This window comes from Bidens hawaiensis, unplaced genomic scaffold (genome assembly GCF_021521415.1).
Source record: "Bidens hawaiensis isolate Kalapana, Puna unplaced genomic scaffold, B.hawaiensis_p1.1 tig00011343_1, whole genome shotgun sequence".
NCBI classification, from domain to species: Eukaryota; Viridiplantae; Streptophyta; class Magnoliopsida; order Asterales; family Asteraceae; genus Bidens; species Bidens hawaiensis.
In genome coordinates, this window is record NW_027491883.1 from 681548 (window position 1) to 694697 (window position 13150).

The 13150-nt window shown below is 34.2% G+C and overlaps 1 pseudogene; it reads right to left on the bottom strand.

The window, feature by feature from the left end:
- Positions 1-4741: 4741 nt before the first annotated feature.
- LOC143537777 (aldehyde oxidase GLOX pseudogene) lies at positions 4742-6955 on the bottom strand (annotated as a pseudogene).
- Positions 6956-13150: the final 6195 nt, after the last annotated feature.

Genomic DNA, 13150 nt, shown 5'->3' on the forward strand with positions numbered 1-13150 from the left:
CTGGAACACTCGATCTCTTATTGTACTACTTCACTGGATAGAGTTGTTTGAAAGCTATAATGCTTTATAACAGGCGTTGGTCGTCTACCAATCCCCAAGCCCCCCTTCAACTAATTCATTATCAAATAATCAATACTATCATCTCTAGAAACAGGGTGCAAATTTGTATATTATAGCATTATGTCCATACAAAAAATTACCTTAAAAAACTTGTCCGGATGAAAAATATCTGAATATAAGAAACAAATAGCTTGTAATACACATCAACTGTGGATGCAGGTAGCACTCGAAGAGCAGTGTGCTTATTACCAGCAGATTTTTTCTGTGCAAGTGGTCCAGACAGTAAAGGACTACTCAAACCACCAGACTAGGGATGAGCTCAGTAACCAATAAAACCATTTGCTCATCCCTACACCCGAACCAATATTTATATGGCCCACCTCTAGCATAGAGGCATAACAAGAGCATTCAAATTTATACCTTTCTAAGATGACCTGCTTTGACATGGACCAAATTGATAATTTTTTAAATATGACCCAAACACATCTCAGGCGTTACCTGACCTGCCCACTTTTTCAATCATAGTATATTAGTATATAACCAATCATAAGGTGTAAGAAAAGAAACTTACAATATATGTTCTTTGGTTTAGAACATCATGTTCTTTGGTCTAGTGAATGGCTGGGAGAAGACGAACCGAATAAAGATGGCAATATGGTTGTGAAAGACATGGAGATTATTATGCAACAATAATCAAACCAGTTACATAAAAAATAAAATAAAATAAAATAAACCATATAAATATGAGTCTTTTAAACCAAAAACTCCAAGTAATAGCAAATTTTCACAATTACATATTCATGGATGAAGGATATCAATGTCAATTTAAACGCGTGACAATTACAATTTACAAGTGATTAGTAATTTGAACGTGGAACAGGTCAGAAATAAATAAATAAGCGTCAAATGAAACTTGTAAGCAGAATTTCAAAGTAACAAACGGAGACTTGGGGGTAAACTAAATTAATAATAAGTATGGTTAATTACCAGGATAATAATGATAATCGAGAGAATGGTAAAAACTCATAGATAGATACCGGAGATGAATGGGATGTAACTCTAGTAGATGAAAAGCAGCATCAGTTTATGGACGTATAGAACCAAGTTGTTATTTCCATAACTACTAAGCGTAATTTCTTTACTTTACAAGTGTCTTTCATCAGATTTTATATTTCTAACCCTAAGATTTTAATTATTAAACTATTTTATTATTATTATTATTTGGTTAAATTTTCTATATTTATTTTATGGTTAGATTTTTTATTTTTTGTTTTACGGCTAGATTTTTTATTTTTTATTTTATGGTTGGATTTTTTACTTTTTATCTTATGGTTAGTTTTCTTATTGCTTATTTGTGTTTAGATTTTTATTTGCGTATTTAATGGTTAAACTTTTTATTGCTTATTTATGGTAAAAAGTGGTGTAGACGTGAAAATGTAAGAATTTGTAAAGATGTTTTTAAGAATTGAGAGACAATGAGTGTTTTTGAATGATTTGTATAAATCTAATGTGATATAATGACTACCGAGCGCCTTTGTATATGTTTTAATACCTAGTAATGTGGAGTAAACAATATGGACTATAACTATGATTTCTCAAACTTCATACTACCAACAAATATTATAGAAGATACAAAAGGTAATGAAATTAAAAGATGTTATTGTTCAAACTAATAATTTTGGCAGTTTATCTGATTCCAAGGCATATTTGAAGAGTTTAATAAGTTTAGAGACTTCAACACATTGCACACACAAGGAGAAAATTGCTAAAAAAAAAGACTATGAATTTTTTTGTTGTAAATGAACATATAAAAAATAAAATCCATGTACTTATGTTGTAGAAATTGAATGATTTTAATAGAGATGGAAAATTGTAGTCAAGTAACAATTCGAGTTGGGTTGACATTAACAACTATCCCAAGATCTCTATCACTATAAAGTAAGTGTCATTATGAATCTGTTCATTAAACGATTTAGAAGATGTTACGTACAGTAAATACCCTTTGGACCCGTTTGATAAATGTAACTCAAAAATTCTCCATAGACGCATACACTTGCATCCTTTCAATACTCTTGAGCCTCAACGTCACTCCGCCCTCATGTCGTAACTTCTAAAATGACCCGTTTTGACCCAAACCAGTCGATACCTATTTAATGACCCGTTCTATCTCGAAACAAAATTATACCTTGTTTAAAATGACACGGTTTGACCCAAAACAAATTGATACCTTTCTAAATTGGCCCGATTTGACCCTAAACAAATTGATACCTATTAAATGACCCGGTTTGACCCGAAATTGATGCCTATTTAAAATGACCCGTTTTAACATGAACCAAATTGATATATATTTAAAACAACCTGTTTTGACCCAAAACCGGTACTGCTCATTACCCAACTGACCCGCCTGGTTTGCCACTCATTATATATAACCAACCAAAAGGTGTAAGAAAGTTACAATGTTATGCCCAAATAATTCAGGTTGTGGGACCCGATTTAGTATTCTACTGTTGACAGGAAGCTGTTAGCATTAAACGATTGTTGTCCGTATATCTAACCTCAAAATATGGAGTTCAGTATTATAAATAAAACAATTTACGTAAGTAATTCATCCAAACAAATACCAAGTGTCATGAGTACACTACAAAATCAGCATAAGTACTTGATGGAACCTTTAGTGTTCTTTGGCTACCAGACCGGGATTCCCCGTCTAGTGAATGGTTTGGAGAAGACAAACCGAATAAAGATGGCAGCATGGCTGTGAAAGACATGGAGATCATTATTTATGCAATAATGCAACAGCAAGATTACCTGCAACAATAACCAAATAATCATTTTAATAACATGAAAATACAATGCATGCTCTAGTACAATAATATAATCAAACCACCTACATAAAAAAAATAAAAAAACTCATATAACCATAAAGTGTACGATTACAATTTACAAGTAATTAGTGAGACACTGGAACATAAATTAGCATCAAATGAACCTCGTAAGCAGAAACGAGGTGTGTAATTTGAATGCGAGAAGTAGAGATTTGAGGGTAAATAAGTATGGGTTAAAAAAAGTTACGTACCGAACATGTTGAGAAAGGTAATTCAGTAATATTTATATAGGTGTAAAGAATTTAGATGAAAGGCTGGAATGCATTTATGGAGGTGATTGTCTTGTAAACTGGAAACAACTTTTCTTTTCATACATACACGTGACTTCTTTTCTTTACAACACGTTTCTCTGTTTCTAACCCTAAAAGATTTAAATTATTAAGCTATAACTATGGCTATATGTTTTTTATTTTATGATTATACATTATTGCTTATTTTATGTTGAACTTTTTTAAAATTTTATTTTATGGTTATTTTTTATTTTTATTTTTATTTTATGGTTATATTTTTTTATAATCCGATCCGGATCCAATATGACCCGAACTTGGACCCGGATCTATTCCTACCCGACCCAAAACAACCCTTTTATAATCTGACCAGTTTCGACCATAACCCATTCCGTTTCTGACCCGACCCGACACGTTTTCCAGTCCTAGATGACATACTGTACAGAAAAAATCTTCGGTCAGTATTGATTCAGAATTTTATCACCTGCAGAAAAGAATGGATGTATCCATCAGTTTGTGAGAGCATTAATATATGTTATATGTATATAAATACCTAAGCATTTTTAAAATGACCCATATTGACCGGTATCCAACTTATTCTGACCCGAATCAAAATTCAAAAGAAATTTAAACCAATTTGTTTAGCTGAACATTATCATAAATAATATAACTTTTTTAAAATGGCAATGTTGGAACACTCTTTATTTTTAGCTAATACAACTTAAGAGAGAAACATAATACCTATTTCCGTAATTTGGTTCTTCATCATACTAATAATGCAGATAAGAAAGATGAACTTTGCAAAAAACTTCTGTTCAGACTCATCTATTCTAAACCATCAGCAGATTCTGCAAGTGGGTCGGTTAATTACTTAATTATACGACTAAGAACATATAGTTTAGGTTATATGTTGATAAATAAATGGAAGTAATAGCTGTGAATTCATAGAGATGATCTTCAATATATATTATATAACATCAGAATGTAAATGACTAAATTCTCATAGCAATAAGGACTTATGGAAGACCATGTATAAATGAATACCATCAGAATGTTTTGCATCAGATCAAAGTTATGTAAAGTATAAGGGGACAATTTCTATAGGATTTGTGATATTATCTAACAGATAATATCAAATGAATTCTAGCGAGTCAGCGTAGCGTGTATACTCAATGCATAAAAACCTCCGGAAATTAATTTAATTGAGATAATATAATATCAATGTTGGCTATCATATGACCCATTAGTTATAACTAAAGGAGGAAATGTGTTCTAAACACAACCAACACAAGCCCATTTGGACTAATGGCTCAACCGGGCCAACCCGAAGCATTTTGGGTGTTTCCCACACTTGCAGCAGAGGATTGGAAACTTTTCTCATGATCAGGTATTGGAGCTCCTTTAGATGTTTTGTAGTGAATAAGAAGTATGTAGAAATTGGAAATTTGTTCTGTATAGATTGCTAATTATGTTATCATGAACTATGAAGGGTAGCATTTCATTAGGCTATTCATTATACTTCACTCTTCACTACTCTAAACAACTCGCCATATCAGCATCACCTCAGTTTTCCCAACACCATTCAACCAATGTTATACTCTATTCTCAACCATTCTACAACATTTCATTTATTTATATTATTTTAATACTAAAAAATGTAAAACAAATGAAAAAAGAAAAGGAAATATATATTATTGAGTGTGGTGTTTGTGGGTTGGGTTATTGGCACCACCCTCTAATGATCTAGGGGTAGGGGGCGTTGTTAGCGTGAGGCCACTAGTACCACCTCGGCAATCAGCATCACTAGTGGTCCTCATTAAAGCATAGCATTACCGCCCTTACAGGGGTCCGGAAATTCAAAACTTTTAAAATTTATTCCATTCATGAATTATTACATTACATGAAATAATACATAAGTTACAAATATGAAAGAAATATATACACCTAATAAATGGTGTACGATTGAAATAAATAACCAAACCATAAATGACTTCATGAAATAATTAATACCGACAACCAGTGCAGCAAGTTTACTGAATGACTCACTGTATTCGGACCCAAATGCCTGGACTCGGAACCTCTTTATGAACCGCAAACAGTAGATAATAACCAGCCGGAGCAATGTTACCGGAGGGTGGCGCTGTCACATCAACGGTATAGTAAGATTGCCCGACAGGCTTGGTTGAGTTACCAACGTCTAGGACCAACAACCTTTGATTCATGGAAAACGAGTGCGTGTTAAATGAAGGCGCTATCATTGTCACCGAGACCATATTTGGATCCACGGGACCCGACACGGTGAATCTAATAACTAGCGGTTTACCATATTGCATTTTTGTGTTGGTTTTGGGTGAGACTATGTTCGGGCGTATTTTGGACAAGCTTGAATCCAAATAAGATGGTGAAAATGCCTCCAAGCTCAATTCGGTCGGGTAAGGCACGCCCGTGAACATGTATTTATCATGAGGATTACTTCCACCAACCAGAACCCGACCATCTCTCAACAAAACTGTTGAAGAATGGTACATTCGAGGTATCCTACTTGGGTTCTGGACCTTAAATCTAGTCCCGGCCTGGTTATCAGGCCGGTAGACTACTGGGTTCAGAACAGGGTTCCTTGCAAGCTCCCACCCAGCCGACCCAGCTGACGCACCATTAATGTGCAACAAATGGCCATTTGGCAGTATTAGCATGTCACCTACTACTCGAGCCAAAGGCATGGTTTCCATAAACCATTTTGGATCCTGGTCGGATATTTTCATCCGACCGCATGTATCCAAGGCTCGGTCAAATTTCCCATTTAATGCATTAATAAAAGCTCCTTTTGGCGCGCCTCCACATACCATGACCTCAACAATATTCACCACGCCCTTTGTTATCCTCAAAGGGAGTAGTACCGCGGAGCCTGTGCTCGGGTAGTTCCTTGGTTGACCACCGGGCATACTTGGGTACGTCCGCACAACTTGGTTTTTAGAGTAGTCAAATAAAATAGCACGGGTGTTAGCGAAAATGAACAAATTTCCATCAGGATTGAGGAATACAAATGGGTACAAGTTGTTTTCAATGTTGGGGTCATTTGTTTGTGCAAGGAAGGGTAAACTATGAGAGCTTTCGGCGGCTGACATCTTAGGATAGAACTCGTAGTCAAATGTCTGACGACCGCCAATAATAATCTGTCGGCCGTCAGGCAATATATGATTGGTTGCGTACCATCTCGGTTGATTCAACCCATTTTGTATCTCTTTCCAGTCACATCTATCACATGGTTTATAATTTCTAACCACACGAAAACCTTCACCCCAACCGCCGGTTTGGGTTAACCTTCCGTTAGGCATTAAAGACCCTGAGGAGCACCAAATGTCCGTGAGTACAGTAAGTGGACGTACAGAATTGGATGCAACATCATACTCAACCGAATGAGCAGAGCAATCGGTTGAGTTGGGGCGGCATTTGCCTTTTGGGAGGGAGATTTGAGAGGGGCCAAAGTCGGTGCGATCAAACATTACAACACGGTCATTGGGGAGTAGTTGCATGTGCATGGCTGAGATGCCTATGCTTGGGATGAGGATGGACCATGACCCGCTGGCGGCGGGACATGGTGGAACATGAAGGACGAGGACGAGGACGAAGAAGAAGAGATGATTAGTAACAATGGAAGTGGAGAGAGCCATGAGTTTGGAGTGTTCAAGGAATTGATGGAGTCACTTTAAATACTTGTTATGGCCATGAATTAGTGAATTTATTGAAGTATGATTTTTCTAAGTGTTAAGTAGAAGCAATCCCTAAACATGACTTATGGTTATAAACTTATAATAAATACAACAAATTAATAAGTTTCTATTCATCACTTAATTTGTCCTCCAACCAGCCACTTAATATTAGGCATGTTGACCATAAAATTTGCTCAAGTGGTACTTACTCTACATTAGTTCAAGTGGCCTATGAAGGAGCTGGATCTTCGTAGCGTGGTACCACAAGCTCTCATAGAGACGCTAGTGTGGTCAGGGGCGGACCCACATAGTGTGGATCGGGGTCCCGGGACACCAATGTTTTTTAAAAATTTATTAGAAGCGGTATATTAAATTTTTTGAGGACCCCATAAGATTTAATACTTGGAACCCATACTATTAATGTTGATGTGGTCTGGTGGAAAGTCCCTTGTTTTATCTTTGAAAGGTCATGGGTTCAAGTCTTACAAGGCTCAGTTTTTGGTTTTTTGTGTTAATTTTTACTGTTAATCAATCATTTGATTGCTAATGTTGCAATGATAACTTTGGAAACATTCAAACACCTCTAAAATACATATCATTGTTTTCAACTTTATGCATGGTTTCTTTAGAAACATTCAAACACTTTAAAATATCAGTTTTATTTTTCACTAGTTTAAGTTAATGGTTTTCAACACATGCTTATGAAAGGGTGGATCTAGGTTCTATCTCAAAAATGTTTAAGAAAGGGAAAACAAAGTGTTTATGTGTCAACCCGACCCATTTTGACCCGTTCAGGTAGTGATGATTGAAAAGAAAGTTTTATTATGATATTGTTTTTTATTATGTTCTTCGCCTCGACCCGACCTGAACAACGACCGACCCGAAAAATTTAAACACCGAAAAATATGGGACCCCATTGGCAAAAAATCCTGGGTCCGCCACTGAGTGTGGTGAGTCGGCTCTTTAGTAGCCGCTCGGCCAATTTTTTGAGCAGATTTTGTTGTCAACATATTTTCATGATTTTCCCTTATCTTAAATACATCGTTTTGAGATTAAATGATAACATTTTGGATCTAGCTATCGTGTGAGTTCTACTAATAAGTAATGACAATTCAATATTGTAAAATTATTTAAATAACTTTTGCAAGAATAACCAGAAGTTCGGTTTTTTATGCGTAAAAAGGTTGGTAAGAGAATTTTACGAAAGAAAATAGAAAGTATGTTGGTATTAAGTTTATGGTATTTGCCCTAGTATATACTCGCACCGATTCGTTTGAATTTTTTAGTAACGTTTTTCGTTATTTATTATTAATTCTTCAATTTAAGTTTTTATATATTTTCAACTATTCTACACGTTCATGATTGTGACGTTACCTATATATAATAGGATTTCTTTCTTCCTGCATAAATTCTACTAGATTGGTTTTCTAAGTAGAGCATATATTTTTTATATAACTCAGGTATATATTGGTTATATTAGGTATTTTAACTGATAATATATGTTAACCGCGCTTAGTGCATAGTAACTATCAATCACTGGCTGATAGCGAGACCCATGTTCAAGGCGAGCCATGCACCTTTCCTGTTGATGAGTATGCATGTTCTTCAAATAATTCAAGGTGAACATGTGTTCAAGTACTTATAAAATGGACTTTTCGTATGAGCTGCCGACTATAATCTCTTAAATGTAAGTTAAAATAAAACAGTAATAAAGTCACATTTTGTCCAACAAAAGTTCATTTTGAAAGGTGATCGGCCAAATGGATCCATTTGGCCGATCACCTTTCAAAATGAACTTTTGTTGCTCTGGTGCATTGTTCTCTATATTCTTTATATTTATCGTTCACTTTTTAAAAAAATTGTTAACCATATAGTCTATGGTTACTGTTAACCATTATGTTTTGTAATCTGTACAGAAGATATAAAAAGGTGATCAAATTGTAGGAAATTAAATATGCCAGCGTGTAAATAGATGTGAACTTTCCGCGATATGAATGTGTGGCCATAGCAATAAAGGGTGCAGGTGAGTGGTTGTGGTTAACTTTATGTGTTCAAAGACGAAAAGCTAATTAAAGGTCGTGTGCTATGCGTCGTTGTCGCTTTTAATGTTTGCCTAGGGGTCGTGTATCTTAACATAGAACTCGTGCTAGTATACTTTGCACTGTTAGCATATCCAGGAACTACGTTTTGACTGTTTTAACAATATTTTTTTGAAACAGTGATTTTTTTGTGTGTTAGGCTACTGTACTTCCAAATTGAAATTTAAAACTGTTGATAAACTTAATCTAGTTAATTATTTAAAATTAATCTAAACATTGGAAAGTTTACCTTATATAATATGAATCTAATTAATGGTTTTAAATTAATCTACTAACTGAACGAGATTTATCCCACTACGCTGTTGTGTATTTGGGGGAGTGTTCACGGACGTTGGCCTTATGAGGAGGTTTTTCTCGAGTGTATCCTGATGTGATGACTTTAGCAAGTCGTCCATTTAAATGATTCGTTTACAGTTAATAATAAAAAATAAAAAAAAACAAAAAAAAAACACCTTGTAACTTAATTGTTTGTAACTTAGATAGGCAAGCCAGATTACATATAGTCAATTGGGATCTATATGTCAGACATATCATTGAAGTGATTGAACAAAACTTTTTGTCCATGTTCTCTCATAAGAAAATGAGCATGTTCATGTTCGTTCATTTAAAACCTAAACGAATAGTTCACGAACGTAATCGAACATAAAGAAAAGCAAATGAATTACAAACATAAATGGGCACAAATGAACATTTAGTTACGTGCATATGTTTTTTTTTAACTTTTTATTAACAGATATGCCCCTTAGGGTTTAAGAATGGGTTCTTATTTACTAAGATGCTTAATTATTTTCAAAAACTATAAAATTACATGGTTTAAAAGATTAAAACAGACATAAACGATCCGGCATAAACAAACAGCACAAAACGAACGGAGATAAAACGAACATACATAAATCAACAAACGAACATACACGAATGAGACAAAAAAAACAAACAAACATAAATTAACAAACGTAAACAAACGAACATACACGAATGTTTATTAACATAAATGAATGAATGACACATGTTCCGTATACGATAGCGCTATTATGATGAGTTTCACTTTGAACAAAGTTGAGATTTCTACATGTCTTGGCGAGGCAACCGTAAACGTGCAGCCATGGCGGTTGATTTCTCTTTCTTTGATTGATCACATATCTGATCCTTATGATTTTTGCTGCCTGATTTTTCGGTTTTGTTTGGTCGTTCTGAGCATTTGTTTTATTGCAGGTTGCCTTAATCATGTTTTACATTTCAATTCAATCAACCTTTGGCTAATACTGAAGTCGTGGGTACGGGTTTATATTGATTTTTAGTATTTCCTAATCTTTGAATCGTTTAAATGTCAATAACTGACTAACTTAGTATACATCTAATCATGGCAACGGTTGTCTTACAGATTCATCAATGGTTAATGGGTTTGAGGATCCCTCTTCTAAACCCGAAGAAATGGTTAGCTTCGTTTTCGGTTTACATTTTTTGTTTATATTGAATCTCACGTGGAGGCTATAAATTCTTAACTTTCTGTGTTGATATGTAGATGTTTATCAAACACAATGTTCATGTAACCCAATTTTTTTGCAGGTCAAGGCTTGATTTCTATTAGGTAGGTGTGCATTGTAAAAGATGGTATTACGTTGATATGTTTGCAAGAAGAATCTACGGCTTTGTATTACAGTTTTTTGTGATATTTATCGTCACTTTTTGCGTAATTTGTCTTTGTTGATCGTCATCTAAACAAATTTTGTAAACTTCCTATTCAAAGTCTTAACATGTTACTACTTCGATAATGTAACATATCTTTGTTATATCTTTGTTGATCGCCATCTAAACACCGCCGCGTCGCGGCGGGTAACCTCCTAGTAATTATTACATGATTCACTCTCATATTTATAATGCTCTTATGCACATAAATATTTGGGTTGGTGGCTTAGGGTCCTTTTTAAAAGTTTTTCCAGCATTTACGTCACTTTCTTCTCCATGGGCCAACTAGAAATCCATAATTAAAGTGCCACGTTAATGTCACGTAAGTTAGAAACCATTTGCAGTGACGAATTTGAAGGAGGGCAAGGTGGTTGGTAGTCCCCGGCCTGATCACCCGGCAAACCTGAATTTTTATTTTAAAGTTATATATATATTTATGCAAAAATATGTATTTTGAATGTTTAAACCCAATTACAAAACTCATTTAGGCCGAATTTGAAGGAGGGCAGGGTGGTTGGTAGTCCCCGGCCTGATCACCCGGCGAACCTGAATTTTTATTTTAAAGTTATATATATATTTATGCAAAAATATGTATTTTTAATGTTTAAACCTAATTACTAAACTCATTTAGGCCTATTTTTATGTATATAAAAAAATTGCACACCTAAAGCATAACCAAGTAAGCCCATCTAATTATTTATACCCAACAAAAAATCCTTTCACGTAAGGCCCCAATTGTTTTTCATCTTCGGCCCAAAAAACTTTTACAATTCACGGAGGTGGCCCTGACCATTGACTTATATTTTATAACCAACCCTTTAACTATATTATGAAGTAAAAAGAAATTAAATAAAAGAAGGGAAAAAAAGTTGATTGGTACATTTGGTTTAACTTTCTTGGGCGCTAACACACTAACAAAGAAGACGAAAAAGCTCCTTTGGTGTCTCCTTTGTTTGAAGCAACATGGTGTTGGTGTTGAAGGTGTTAACTAGCCATGTGACATACGTTAACCTCTCTGTGCTTTAACAATGTAGGATAGCTTGGCATGTTTTATAGATATTCTTTTACATGTATTTCTCAAGTCATCAATTTGGGATAAGAGACTTTCTTTATAAGTGCTTTGAAGTTTGAAGTTTACAATTTATTTCTTCTTATTCATTAACAGGGACAACTTCATTATAGCACGGGTAACCCTAAAGTAAAATAAAGTTCTAAGTTTTCGGATTATTATAGAATTTATATTATATGGACCCATTTAATAAGATAATATACATATATACCATGAGTCATCTCCCTAAATGGTTTGGTAGTGTTTGACATTCTATTAATCTCCATTCGATCTCTTATTATATTTTATCAATTCAAATGAGTACCGTCTAACACCTACGTGCAGGGTTCAAACAAACAAACAAACAAACATACGATGAACAAATATTTTTTTATATTCTAATGCCAATTTTTAATTGTAACAACATATGCTTGCAACATGTCAAGCTATAATAGGATAAATATCACAATTAGTTAACTAAATTATTATAATTTCTGATTTTATATTATACCTACCTAGTTGACGAAATCTTTCGGTATATTGCATTACTTTTTTATACATATTTTGTGTCTTGCTCCAATTAACTTGACTACCTTTATATGTAACGAAACATGCAATAGACATTAATTATTAGTTAACTTATTGGTGTTTTACCCACGCTAGCTCCCCCGAATATCCGATTATTCCTCCCACGGCGATAAGGGGCTAAAAGATATTCTGTCGGAAATCTGACTTATGGATAATCTAATATCTGCTAGATTGCCAATGGAATTTACCGAGTGACTAACCGACGAGACTATCAGTGATGGATTATCGATAACTTAGTGTCATCCACATGTATTTCCGACATATATATTAGCATCCAATTAGCAACAAACGTTGTAATATCGGTTCCCTAATTTTACGTTTTATAACGACCTAATTTCTTTTAATATTTTTTTTAGGGAAGGGGAAAGTTAACATACAAATGAAATTAATGCGCTAAACGTGAGAATCAAGTAGAGTAATTATATATACAAGTAGAGTAATTATGTAATTACACTACTTGTATATATAATTACTCTACTTGATTCTCACGTTTAGCACGTTAATTTTATTTGTATTTGATCCAAACCCTATATTTTAATATATCAACTAAAAGCTGATATATTATTTATAACCAGATTCATGGCCGTTATCAAGGCAAATTTTTGATGGTATTAAACATTCCAAACAGTTTGCCGAACTTAAAATCCTTTGCTTCTAATATTGTTAAAAAGGAAATTATATGCATATATACTAAGCCCAAAGAACACCATTAACAAAGTAGTAATACATGAACCAGCAAAAGAGCGTGTCCTATATATTATTCTTATAATTTTAAATTTTGGGATGTATCCTCAGTCAATGATTATTGTTAGTTCTAGACAAATAAATTAAAATATTTTCCATTCCA